The 15,028-nt window shown below is 41.8% G+C and overlaps 1 long non-coding RNA gene across 1 annotated transcript in view; it reads left to right on the forward strand.

Moving 5' to 3' along the window:
• The window catches only part of LOC138769805 (uncharacterized), a 44,951-nt gene extending 37,327 nt beyond the window's left edge, over nucleotides 1-7,624 (forward strand). The window contains exon 3 of the long non-coding RNA XR_011359312.1: nucleotides 7,189-7,624. This is a non-coding gene — a long non-coding RNA (uncharacterized lncRNA). The remainder of the gene's footprint in view (nucleotides 1-7,188) is intronic.
• Nucleotides 7,625-15,028: the final 7,404 nt, after the last annotated feature.

Genomic DNA, 15,028 nt, shown 5'->3' on the forward strand with positions numbered 1-15,028 from the left:
TAACACCACACAGCACGCTGTATTCTCTACCTGTAACACCAAACAGCACGCTGTATTCTCTACCTGTAACACCACACAGCATGCTGTATTCTCTACCTGTAACACCACACAGCACGCTGTATTCTCTACCTGTAACACCAAACAGCACGCTTTATTCTCTAACTGTAACACCACACAGCACTCTGTATTCTCTACCTGTAAAACCACACAGCACACTGTATTCTCTACCTGTAACACCACACAGCACACTTTATTCTCTACCTGTAACACCACACAGCACTCTGTATTCTCTACCTGTAAAACCACACAGCACACTGTATTCTCTACCTGTAACACCACACAGCACACTATATTCTCTACCTGTAACACCACACAGCACACTATATTCTCTACCTGTAACACCACAAAGCACTGTATTCTCTGCCTGTAACACCACACAGCACACTGTATTCTCTACCTTTAACACCACACAGCACACTGTATTCTCTACCTGTAAAACCACACAGCACACTGTATTCTCTACCTGTAACACCACACAGCACACTTTATTCTCTACCTGTAACACCACACAGCACACTTTATTCTCTACCTGTAACACCACACAGCACACTGTATTCTCTACCTGTAAAACCACACAGCACCCTGTATTCTCTACCTGTAACACCACACAGCACACTATATTCTCTACCTGTAACACCACACAGCACACTATATTCTCTACCTGTAACACCACAAAGCACTGTATTCTCTGCCTGTAACACCACACAGCACACTGTATTCTCTACCTGTAACACCACACAGCACCCTGTATTCTCTACCTGTAACACCACACAGAACGCTGTATTCTCTACCTGTAACACTACACAGCACGCTGTATTCTCTACCTGTAACACCACACAGCACTCTGTATTCTCTACCTGTAAAACCACACAGCACACTGTATTCTCTACCTGTAACACCACACAGCACACTTTATTCTCTACCTGTAACACCACACAGCACTCTGTATTCTCTACCTGTAAAACCACACAGCACACTGTATTCTCTACCTGTAACACCACACAGCACACTATATTCTCTACCTGTAACACCACACAGCACACTATATTCTCTACCTGTAACACCACAAAGCACTGTATTCTCTGCCTGTAACACCACACAGCACACTGTATTCTCTACCTTTAACACCACACAGCACACTGTATTCTCTACCTGTAAAACCACACAGCACACTGTATTCTCTACCTGTAACACCACACAGCACACTTTATTCTCTACCTGTAACACCACACAGCACACTTTATTCTCTACCTGTAACACCACACAGCACTCTGTATTCTCTACCTGTAAAACCACACAGCACACTGTATTCTCTACCTGTAACACCACACAGCACACTATATTCTCTACCTGTAACACCACACAGCACACTATATTCTCTACCTGTAACACCACAAAGCACTGTATTCTCTGCCTGTAACACCACACAGCACACTGTATTCTCTACCTGTAACACCACAAAGCACTGTATTCTCTGCCTGTAACACCACACAGCACACTGTATTCTCTACCTGTAACACCACACAGCACCCTGTATTCTCTACCTGTAACACCACACAGAACGCTGTATTCTCTACCTGTAACACTACACAGCACGCTGTATTCTCTACCTGTAACACCACACAGCATACTATATTCTCTACCTGTAACACCACACAGCATACTATATTCTCTACCTGTAATGCTGATATTGGAATAAAGTAAAGAACTTTTAGATTTTTTTTTATTTTCTTTTCCACGCACATATTATGATCAAGCATGTTTTATCTTTGAAGTTGAGCCCCACAATATGGCTCTGATCCTCTCTGCCGTTTAGCATCATTTACTTGTGTTACTGCATAATTTTTGTGACTATGCTGCAGTACTGCAATGACACTCCCACATGTGTGAACACAGTACTAATTTCACTGCACACTTCTGCACAATCAGAGAAATCAGTGCAGCTCCTTCTTCTGGCCGGTCAGAGATGGTGAATCACTCAGGGGATTGGGGATCCAGCCAAGCCTCCTGGGACATCGCGCCCTGCCCCCTGTCTGCATCATCAGCCTGTGCTCAGCAAACACACACAATGTGAGACAGAGGCATGGAATATTTGTCTCCTAAGGGGGGAGAGCAGAGGGAGCAGGAGACAATGTGGATTAGCAGAGAGGCCATTGTTTTTCACTTCCTGGATTTCTATCAGCTACCAGTGTGGCAGAACCGCACAGATACGGTAATACATTGTATAGACACATATATATAACTTTTAATGTACTTTTAATAGAAAACAAGTTTTTCTTATCCGGAGTTCCCCTTTAAGCCTGACCATAGATGGATGACCCTGCAGCTATGTCATAGTGCTCAGTTAATTAATAAAAATCAAATAATTTAAATTAAAATAAAGGAGTGAATATCAGACAAGGCCCTGCTTGCGGGGGAAAGTGTAAAGTGTTAACTTCAAAACCTTGTTTTTCTAAATTGGGTATGCAACGAGAATAAATCACAGATGTCGCCCTGCCAGGACTCAAGGCTGAAGATAGTGGACATTACATGCTTTTGTCTCATTAGTTTATAGTTTCGGATTAGATTGCAGTTAGAGATTGGAGAAGCTTCTAAATCAATACATTTGTTTATGGAATGCTTAGCGTGACTAGATTGTGGATCCTGTCACCGGTCAATAGACTGGGGTGTGAAGTTTAAGGGATACCTGCACACAAAGTCCCACAAAGTATTGTGGACTTTGCGGCAATGTAGTCCCTAGGTCGCAGTGCTCCAGAATAGTCACCAGTTGACACTGCAGTGGTGGAAGAAAAATAGAAAAATCTGTTACTGTAGAAACCAGGGCCGGTGTCAGAACAGGGCTTACCTGGGCAAGTGCCGGGGCCCACAGCACATCTAGGGGCCCAGAGAGGGAGAGGGGTCCGGTGTTCTAATGTTGAGCCTGCTCACTGTAGTGCAGGGTGAGCACTGAACATCAGAAGATACAGGAGATGGAGCAGGACCTGCACAGAGAGAGAAAAGGGTGAAGGACCTGATCACATGACCCAAAGGTCCTCAACCTTACAGTGTGGAGAGCAGCCTGACAGAAAGTAAGGCCCCGTTCCCACTGAGCAAAAGTAGCGGAATTCCGCGGCGGAATTGTGCACCGCAGAATGCCGTTAGCTTCCTGCTCATAATGGGAGTCTATGGGAGGCGTGCGCTCCTGCTCTGTACGCGCTGAAGAATGAACATGTTCATTCTTCAGCGCATACAGAGCAGGAGCGCGCGCCTCCCATAGACTCCCATTATGGGCAGAGGCTAACGGCATTCCGAGGTGGACAATTCCGCTACTTTTGCTCAGTGGGAATGGGGCATAAGAGGGAGAAGCTCTAAGCTGTAAGTGGTGTGTGTCAGTGTCTGAGTGTGTAAGTGGCAGTCAGTCAGTGTCTGTGTCAGTCAGTCAGTTAGTATCAATCAGTGTCAGTGAGAGTCTGTGTCAATCAGTCAGTGTCAGTCAGTCAGGATCTGTGTCAGTAATGTGTATTTGTGTATGTTAGTGGTGTCTCAAGTAATTGTGCATAGTGGGTGCATGATGGGTGCATAGTCGATGGATGAGGGGCCTGCTGAGGCTCTGTTGCGGGAGGGCTCTCAAAAACCTGGAGTAGTTATGCCTCTTTGTCCAGGTAGACCCCCCAGTAGTAGAAACACTCCCCCCATAGTTATTCCTCCCAGGAGATAGAATCCCCCTAGTAGTTAGCTCTCCCCCTAGTAAAGTGTATCCCCATGTATTCCGTGCCGGTTGCTCATTCCCAGTTAAATATATCCCTAATGAAGTAGATCCCTCTATAGAAACCCTCATGGGTAGTCCCCCAAATAGTTATGCCCCCACAGTAAAAAAATATGTCCCAAGCAGGTAATTTCGCAGTAGGTAGATGAGCCCCTGTATGAAGGCGACAATGCATGTGTTTCTATAAGAAACACCAAAACAACGTAATATATAGTGCAATGATTAAGAGCAAAGATAAGGATTCCAGATGTAAGAATATATATGGGGGGCCTGCATGGCTTGATAAAGGGCACAATTTAAGTAGCAATATTCTGTAGATGTCTTTATCAGTGTACGGTATAATAGGCAGAATACATCACAAACAAGGTTGTCAGGTTACAGATTCCGCTCGGATAATATTTGTAACACTTTCCGATCCTTGAGATGCAGCTGTAGGCAACAATTGTTTGCTTGGAGAAATATTATTGTGTTTTTTTATCCCTTCTGTTATGCAATGGTTGTAGTTTTTTTTTATTCCAAACACCATACAGTAAAAACTCTTTGAGATTAATATTATTACATTTGCCTTGGGGGGGGGGCAGGGTTCTACAGAAAAGATGGTGACTATGCAATATAAATAATGGGTATAATAAAAAAAATTGGCTTAGATAGGGTTGGGAGAGGATTTACTGTATTTACCATAGGAAATGGGAAGTGATCATTGTATACAATGGTCTTGGCCCAAAGGTTGAGTGGTTAAGTGTGAAATCCTTCCTTCATTCTCCAGTTTTCTATGTAGGTTCTGGCTGGAGAACTGTTTTGGGAATTAGTAACGGCGGAATCTGTCAATGGGTTCTGTAGTTTGCAATTTTGTTATACAAACCCCCCTCCACCACCCCACAAAAAAAAAGAAGAAAATTAGAATGTAGGGATCATTACGTCCCAGACGATAATACACATCTTCAATTCTTCTAGCGTCAAAGAGATCTTGGCATTACTGGAATTATCAGAACATTATAAAAACATCTTCATTTGGGACAACAGTGTTCTTAGAAGATGAACCAGAGCCATACTGCAGCTGCATCTCCCTCCTATCCCTTCTCCCATTCTAGTACACATTGTTTTATACTAGAAGTTTCTGTGTATTTACATTGAACATTGGCAGGTAGAATAAGGGGAACTAAATAAACACTAAACATTCTCCTGATATGAAACATTACACTCTGTATAATCCAATGGCCTAGCCTTTGATACTGGGTGGTCACTCATAAGACCCCTTTACATGAAGTTGAATTGTTTGCAAACAAAGGCATGGGGAATTGGCCCAAAATATGACAATCCAGAATCATAATGGGGGGGCCACTTTGGTCTTTAATATTGGAACAGTTTAATTTTTACTTATATATATAAAACAATATTCAGTCCAATAGTAATGGATATTATGCCGAAACCTTTCATAATCCGCACAGGATTTATAAGAGAAGTCCCGGTCCATATATTTGCCGTGTTGTTACATATGTTCTATGTGGAAGATACATTGTTAATCTTCTTTGATTCCCCCCACAGTTTTTCATTTAACAAAACCAAAGTATCTAAACCAGCAAGTAACAGATCTGAAGTCAAGGTCATTAACCTCTACAATTTCCAAGGAGGAATCTCCATTATTCTTTCTGTGAGATAAGGATAATTGCTTTAAAACCACTTTAAGCTTAGAAGAATGACATTTATTCTTATTACTGTGGAAGTAAATTGTTGGTCCGAAGGCTTCAGATCTTTAAAGAGATATGTTTGAAACACCAGATCATGGAAGCCTTATAAGAGTCACAATTGATTATGTGGGAAAGACAGAAAGGAGACTTTCTCCGGCCCCGCTGCGTCGGTCCCTGCATTACTTGTGCAAGGAAATTTCATTTTGTATTCTCCGGGACGTAAACGAAGATAGTTTGTCAGCTTCTCGTTTGTTTTGTGTCTAGAACATTAGCATATCAGAGGCAGTGAGATCCCTTTAGTATACAACACTCACATTGCTGTATTTCCCATCTGTATAGCCTACTTCTAATTTATTTAAAGGTGTATTCCAACACATTTCTTTTTTTACTTTTTAGGGTATGTTCTCATAACGAATTTTAACGGCCGTTATTTTAAACAACGGTTGTTTTGAGTCTAAAATATTGAATGTTGTGTAGCACACTTTGGTGGCCATCATTTCAGTGGCGGCCGTTGGTCCATTATTTAGGTTCAGGTTAGAGATGGCGTCTTTGTAACACTCTTTTGGGTGCGGCTGTTATTAGAGGTATTCAAGGAAAATTTCACTTTTCCCTTATCCACAGGAGGAGGGAAAGTAGGAGATAAAGGGGTCCGACCTCTGTACCCCCGTTGATCTTTGTATAGGGCCTGGCTGGTTTTGTTATGAATAGAGCTGTGGGTACGGCATGTCATCCGGCTCAATTCATTCGATGGAAAGAGCCGAGTACAACGCTCTTTCAACCAGCCCTTCTGCAGCCGCTCCAATCAGGAGGGGTTGTCTCCGATTAGACAACCCATTTAGTAAAATGGACATACTCAAGTATCGCTCATTTTCCAAAGGAATAGAGAATTGACAAGGCCCCTCCTTTTAGGAATATTATTTTTAAAGTTGACTGTCTCCCAACTATGATTGGAAGAGTAACATAATTCTAGTTGTTTTGGTGAGGGTAATCACATTGTAGCATTTCCTCAAAATGTCTTCTGTTTGGGTCTTCAATCTCCACAATGGTGTCCTCAATATTTCTGACATGTGTCCATCCATTCTATTGCTGATTGATCATTTTTCAACTTTTTTAAAGCTTTGGCCACCACATGGGTCACATGATCAAAGATTGCAGGGGTCATGCAGCATCACAGAAAAACTAAGGGCTCTGTAACACGGTTTTCTGCCGAATCGGGCAGATATCGTTCCATGTAATAAAGGCAACAATCAGCCGAAAACTGAACTGTCTAATAGGCTCTGTAAGCAGCAGCATTCACATGGCCATGTAATACGTGCCATGTGAATGAGGTTGTGTTGCTACCCACAAGTGGCTGTAACCACAATCTGACAGTCGCAAGAAATTAGTCTGGAATGGATTTCTTGAAACATATGTGGTTGTAGTCAAAGCCACTTGTAGGTTGCAACGTTACCCCAATTATTTATACTAGCTGTGATACCGCACAATTCCTGCAGCGTGACACCCCAATATTTGGCTGTGTGATCTGTGTCGTCTTTGACTGGGGGACTTGTGTTGTGGCCAAAGTCACCATGTAGCCCTAGCCTTATTGGGCTTCTAATAATGACCATATTAAATAACCTTAAAATTGTGGAAATTAAGGCTCGATTGTGTTAAGGATAATGTCTAAGATGTCTCAATTTGTTCTCTTCTTCACAGACAACTCGTGGTCATGGATTCCCAAGTTTTGTAACATAAGGGATTTTCGAAAACGTCACCCGCGGCAGTACGATGACACCAGTGGAAACATGGTTCACATCAAGCAGAAGCTGTATCATAATGGCCATCCAAGTCCTCGGCATCTCTGAGGGGCTATCTACAGACAGTATCCTCTACAAACAGGGGATGTAGAACTCTTCTTTCCTATTGAGGAAAAAGAAAAAGCAAAAACCAGTGAATTCATTTTCCGAAACGGGAAGACAGTAGGAAACCAGTTTTATTTCCTTCACGCCTTCTGCTCCTGCCCTTATCTGGTAGGGGAAGGACGCGACGTAGAGTGCAAGGGAAGACTCGGGCCTTGGTACATGTCTTGGGGCATCTGATTTTAGCGTTTGAACTTCTGTAAATATGTAAAAAGAAGAAAAACAGAAATTATAAAAAGACGTGTCATTAATACTTTCAAAAGTGCAAGGTGTGGAAACCTCGAGACTTTCTCTATCTTTTGTGTGTGTCTGTAGTGTTGGGGGAGTGGAGGAGTTGAGTGTCATTTATTGCTAAATGTCATTTATTGTAAGATCTGGTATGGGCACTACAAGGAAAATCCATAACTCGTCCTTACAGTCACTGGTTTGTAGGTGAATTGATGTGTCTATTTTTGTGCCAAATCAAGGAACGTCCAATGAGGACCCTAGTACCGACTAACACTATGGTCCTCATTGACCTGTTTGTTCCCATAGACCTTGTCCTACTGTTTGCTTGTGAGCAGAACCTAAAGCAGCTTTTTAAAAGTGCAGCTCCACTTATATTAAAATATGAAAGTCGTATTTTTTACAGATCACACTTATTTTGTCCCTGAGCACATTCTTAGTTGTGAAATCAACTAGTTTTCTATGTTTTAAAAATATCTATGTAAAAAAAAAAAAAAAAAAAATCTTTGTGGGTAATGTTAAAGTGTCTGACAGTTCCAGCTATCTGTGGTCTTTGTAATTGTGAGGGTCATATTCCAAATTTTAAATGACGGAATCCAAAAAAAAAGCAACTGAAAATATATATATTTTATTCTTTTCTTCAGTTAGTTTTGAAATGAAATCACAAAAGTGGACAAACAACAGTAACATGGGCAAAATCCCAAACATAAAAAAAGTTCTGTGAATTTCCTGATTTCCAAATTTTGGGAAAATTTGTTGGCAGGATTATTTTTATGTTGACATTAAATTTAATTTAATTTATTTTTGCTCAAAGATACAACTAAATTTTATGTCAATAAGACATATTCTTATTCTATGGATTCACAACTTTTGCATGAAATTAAAAATTAGAATTTAAATAAATAAATTAAAGTAAATATTTAAAATAAAATATCACGAATAACAGTGCTTACCTCCAGTCCTCTATGTACATGCCTGGTGCTTCACTTCTGACCCTTTCCATGAAATAGCATAAAATAAGCCCTTGTCTAGGGTAGCATGGGAAGCTTTATGGACCCCCAACGTTTTGGCAATGTACTATGTTCACTCATATTGTGCGGCCAATAAAAACAAAAGCCCTACGGGCAGTGCGGGATGACTTTGCCCTTGATAGATTATAATAAACTTCCAAAAGTCAACTTTTTGGAATCATTTTTTACTTATGATATTGATTTCAATCTCCACTTGTATTTTGTACGATGCTTCTAAGAATTACCCCAGCCAGATATGAACTAAGCAGTTAGATCTATATTTTTGTCCACGGGGGACAACAGTAGAGTATTTATTACTGGTAGAACAAAGACATTCGACAGCTGCAATTTTTCCAGATAGAAACTTGCTCAGAGCTATAGACATTTCTATTTCCCTGCTCCTTCTATCTGGGTGATCTAAAGTACAAAAAAATGTATAACCCTATCACGCTATTCTTTTTAAAGAGGTTAATGAAGAAGTTTGGCTTCTCAACCACCCCAGGTGGCCAACCATTAAATGGTGGCCACTCTTATCCATTAATGCACCTACTTTACCAATGTGGGAGTGGATTTTCCTCTCTTCTGGTTAGAGTGGGTTGCTGGGTGTGTTGTCTGTATTGGAGAGGGTTGTTTTTATAAGAGTACTCCTTGGATTGATGAAATTTTCCTGCTCAGCCAATACTAATATTAATAGTGGCCGAAACCGTTCTTTAACGTTTGACACTTTTGTGAATTTCACTTTTTTACTTTACACACTTTAAGGAAGTGGACTGCATCTTTAAAACTTGTCTGCTATGGCTGCCACCATGGTCAGTGACCTGGCTTCTGCATCAGTTATTGAACCCTATGGACCTCTCTAAGCAGAAACCATAGGGTGCGGTCTATAACTATGCAGTGATACCTAAATCTGGACGGAAACATGGGCTTCGACATTTTGTGTTACTTCCTTCTGTATGTTTCTTGCATTTGTTTCCTGTGAGGACATGAATTGGCCTGAAGCTGATACTGAATTGGTGGTGTTAATGGACCTGCATGAGAATGTAGCAGAACTCCCTAGGATTTGCACGAAAGTTCTCTGACATTCTGACCTTTCCTTTAGAATTCTTGTCTATGATTTTGCTATCCCTCACGAGTTCCTGTTTCATTGGTGTCACTTAGCTGGGTATATAAACGCGCTCAGACTTTTTGAAAGGTTTACTTGTGGTTGCATCGCTCGGGCGTGCTGTCGTCGTATGTACGTACATGTATATTTATTTGTGTAGTCCCATTGCATAGACCTAGTGCACACCAACCGGTTTATTGTTTGCTTCTATCTGTCCGGAAAAAAAAAATTATATATATTCTATTTTTTGTGGATGAAAGCTGAAGCCATATTTAGATTTGCTAAACTAGAATTTTTACATAATTGCATTTTAGTCCTAGCCAAGGCATAATTTTAGCTATTTTACATTAAAAGCACTTTATTTTCACACCTCCGATATGACATTCATCTAGAGGACCTGGAACAATCACTCTTGATAATGGATATTGGATTTTTACCATAGGAGGAACCAAGATTTTAACCACTGAGTAGTTAGATGACTACAGGATGCATCACAAGTCATCACATTTGTACCAAAGCATGAAGTTAGGAAAGCACTCTGCATTGGACAAAGCTCTAGTATACCACGCATGGTGTTGAATGCCTTCAAGTATGCCCAGGCTATGCCTCATACCCAAGCTTTTACCTATGAGCCTATAGGAATATATTCCCCTGAGGTTCGGACAGCTCTTAGATCTAAATTTTTTGCTCCAAACAAGAAGGAACCTCGAGCTTATAAAGTCGTCTCCTCGTTTACGAGACGTATCCTGAAATGAGGTTCTAGCATGTCGTAGTTCCGAGTTTTTTCTTCTAAGAACCCCCGGTGATCATATATGGTATAGGTAGTCTTCAAGATCGACAGGAAACCAAAGTGTAGACCATAATTGCGTTTACAGGTCGAACAAAATATATTGGGTGGTTGTTAGGCCGATACGTGGCTCTTTTACTTATGGAACATCCTTAGCTTGGCATACATTGAAGCGTGGATTACCAATAATAAGATATTTGGGATTTGGGGGGGGGGGTGTCCAGATGTTCGGAATATTCTCATGTCATAGTCTTCCTTACCGTAAAAAAAGAAAACTGGCCCCAAGCATAAGAAGTTTTCAGAAGTGCTTCACTGGCCTCTGTATGGTGGAGTTCATGATTGCAAGTAATAAATAAATTAATACATTTTAGAAGAAATTTAGGTTTGACCACTGATTATTTTACTCCAGTGTGTCAGGAGAATTCTATTTACAGCTGGGGTTAAAACAATAAAATATGTACTCACCTTTCCCCCCCTCCTTCCAGTGATGCACAGTCCCACTGCGCAGCATTTTCTGGTCTCCGACTTGACACGAGGACGTACCCACTCAGATAATCATTGGTTGAGGCGAGTCACCACGTTGGCTACTGATCGGGTGCAAGACCAGGAAGTGATGTGTAGTGGGACTGCGCGACAGTGGCAGCTGGGTTAGTGTAGGTAAGTACACTTTTTTTATGTGTTTACTTCCAATTGAGGACATTCAACTTTAAAAAGAATTCCCCTTTTAGAGAGCTTTAGGAAGCTGAGTGTAAGGCTTTGTTTTGGATGACTTCACATACTGTACAGCTGCCATAACTCTTTCTGTGCCTTCAAAACCAACATAGTTTGAGGACAAAGTGGTCACTGATAATTTTCTTTCCCTGACGAAAACAATAGTGGTGCTCCAAGGTATAGAGACACAGGGACAGCTAACACAGCTCTCAAAAACCTAACATACAGGGCCCCGTATCTCAACATCTTGGATTCCATTTTGTTTCTGTACCTCATGGCTTCTCTTCTGGCTCTTTACTTTAGAATGGAGCTGGTGGGCGAATGCTGGTAAGTTATCAGCTTTGTTTACCCAACTCTTTGTTCAGCTAGACCAGGGATGGGCAATCCTTAGCTCTCCAACTGTTGCAAAATTACAATTCCCATCATGCCTGGACAGCCTATGGCTGTCCAGGTATGATGGGAATTGTAATTTTGCAACAGCTGGAGGGCCGAAGGTTCCCCATCCCTGAGCTAGATCATGGTGGTGTCTAACCACAGTCATGATCATAGTCTCGACCTATTGTTTTCTGTATTAGTTCTATTGGGGGAGCAGTGTAGTCTGAAAGTCACGAGGACTTCTATTGCTCTGACTACCACCATAATCATGACTGGGGGCTAGGGAGAATTTGGAATCTATGCAAATGGTCTGTATGATCTCTTGTAAGGTCACTTCTCCCTCTATAAGTAGTAAGTTTGCTAGGAGCCATACATCATGATCCCTGACCACCAGATTTTGCAGAGGTGAACTTGTCAAATATAGAAGAACTTTGTTATTTGACTAAAAAAGGGCTTTGGATATTTTATTTTTGCAGACCTTTGACCTTTAAAACTCCACATGCCACTTTAGTGCTCTCCTTTATAAGAAACTTAAAAAGTGTTCCTGTCTTTGAGATGTGTCATAGGTTTTGCCCAGTGGAAGTCAGAGCTTTAAAACCCCAATAGATTGTACAACTGAGTATAGAGAGAGAAGCACTTGGCTAAGCGCTTCTCTCCCACCTCTCCATACCTGTGACTGAGATGGTCTTATTGACTTAGGGCTCTATTACATGGAGCAATAATGGGGCCGATTATCGCTCCGTGTAATAGAGAGAACGATCAGCCAATGAAATGATCATTGGCTGATCCTTTCTTTAGGTCTAGACCTAAAATCATTGGGCAGCACTACATGGAATAGCGATGCGCGACTGATGGCTGATGATTGCAGTATAAAATAATAAAGTAACTTAAATTTACTTACCTTACCCATGTCCCTGATGTCCTTGGAGGCCTTCGCCGTGTCTGCAGGTCTGCTTTCTGTTCCGGTCTCTGCACTGACAGCCCTCTCAGCCTATCACTGGCCGAGACAGGCTGCCAGACGCTCAGCCAATCACTGGCCGAGACAGTCTGCTGGAACACCGGGGAATGTGGTAAGGTGAGTTAATACTTTATTATTTTACACTAAAGGCAAGGGCTGCACGGACATCACTAATGATGTCCATGCAGCCCTTGCTGCCTGATAGTCGGCCAGTGTAATTGCTCAGTAAATGAGCACCGATCTAGCATATCAGTGCTCGTTCACAGTTTATGATCAGGCCATGTAATAGGACCCTTAGGACCCTCTGTCTTGGTCACATGGCACAGATCTGGGAGAGAATACACTTGGCGCGCCCTTGCCCATGCTCATTCTAGGATCAGAACACTTAGACCAACCAAAACTTTTGACATGTCCCTATGACATATCAAATGTTTTTTTTTTTTTAAATCTGACAATGTCCATATAACCCCCTCAGTCCACAGGATAGGTGATAAGCGTCTAATATCTCACTACTGGTCCCATGTCCCATCCTTGGTTGAATGCTGCTGCATTCACAATCTATAGGACTGAAGAGAGTTTGAATAGAGTAGTAGTGTACATATGTGACTGCCGGGGGGGTTACAGGACCCTCATTCCTGTGATCCGATCAGACACTTCACCTATTCTGGAGTTAGGTTGTAGGCTTCCATCCATGATGGTGTCATGGTGTTGGTCATGGAGTTTCATTTTGATGCCCAAAAGTTAGGGGTTTCCCATTACTGGTAAAGACAGTATATGACTTCCTGATTGGTGGGGTCTGACTACCAGGACCCCCACTCATCAACACTCATTAACATACAAGCCGCTGCTTCCCTCTGCACAGCGACGCTCCCATCCATCCATTATACACGGAAGGGGGGGGGGGGGGGGTCGGGATTGAAGGAATCCCTGAGGTTGGAGCTCTGCCAATCCTAATGTAATATGCCACAGCATCTCAAGCTATAGGAATATCCCTTGAAGGAGCTAGTTACATATATATATGTGTATATATATATATATATATATAATGGAATAAGATGCAGGCCGGTAGATTGAATCACTTATGCATATTCGGAGAAAAGCCGGGAATGTTTCGCAAGCTGCAGAGGAAGCAGGGCCAGTGTTGCCATGACAACAGAATCCGCCAATCATGATAGGCATCTCCTGTGCAACGTAAGGGACTGCACACTGCATTGTGATAGCCAGTCACACTCCTCAATGAGAAGGCATTTCTGCTGCATTCCTATGAAACTATAATTGGTTTCTCAAAGGGCAGATAACAGATTTTTTTTTTCTCGCGGTATGTTCATACACGACACGTCTTACCACTTCTATTTGTACTCGCCGTACGTGAGAATAATGTGTAGACAATAACCATATATTCTGCAGCAGTAATCACTGCTGATCCTATTAAAGAAAGGGTCTATTACTCCAGGACTGGCGCCCCCCCTTGTCTGTGAACTTTACCTGGTATTGCACCTTAGTCTTATGCACTTGAATGGGGCTAAGCTGCAATACCAGACATAACCTCTGATGAAAGTGGAGCTCTTTAAAGTGTCACTGTCGTGAATTTTTTTTTTGCAGAAATCAATAGTCCAGGCGATTTTAAGAAACTTTGTAATTGGGTTTATTATCCGAAAAATGCATTTTTATCATGAAAAAGCAGTTTGAAGCTCTCCCCCCGTCTTCATTGTTCTCCTATGGAGAGAGCTAAAGAAAAGACCAAAACAGGACAACAAAGAGTTAATCTACAAATGCCTCACCTGATATCTCTTGGGACAGTCACCACTGACCTCCCTGACCTCGGATTACAGCTGTCACCCAGCTCTGTGCCTGTAATCCTCTGTTATCTGCTTTCTGCTGCCGGCTAACTCCCTCCTTCCTCCTCCCCCCTCCCCTCTCTATAGGAACAGAGTGTGACTCATGCAACAAGTCACAATTTTCAGATTTTTTGGAGTGGATGAAAAAGAGGAGGGGGGGGGGGGACCTGGGAAAAGGCTTTTTACATGCAGATAATGACAGATTTGGCTAATAAACCCAATTACAAAGTTTCTTAAAATCGCCTGGACTATTGATTTCTGCAAAAAAAAAAAAATACGACAGTGACTCTTTAAGGAAAAACAATGGGTCTGGATTATATTTTTTTTGGTCTAAGATACAGCGCCACTCTTGCCTGTGGGTTACGCCTCAAACGGCGTCACAGCCTGTTTGCGCATTTCACAGAATTGTACACCAAAGAATATATAGATATATTTAGCCTTTTTAGGTTAGCATCAAATGGGCAGACCCGTACCCAATGTGACCAAGTAGATTAACCTTCTTAAAAGATATGATCGACCAATGAATGAGCGGCCAATTACACAGAGAAGTATCGGACTGTTTGGTCAATAATTGCCTCTTGTAGTAAGGCCTAAAGCAAAACTTTTCTGATTGGCCAGGCACTTAGGGGGA

Source organism: Dendropsophus ebraccatus, chromosome 12, assembly GCF_027789765.1.
Source record: "Dendropsophus ebraccatus isolate aDenEbr1 chromosome 12, aDenEbr1.pat, whole genome shotgun sequence".
NCBI lineage: Eukaryota > Metazoa > Chordata > Amphibia > Anura > Hylidae > Dendropsophus > Dendropsophus ebraccatus.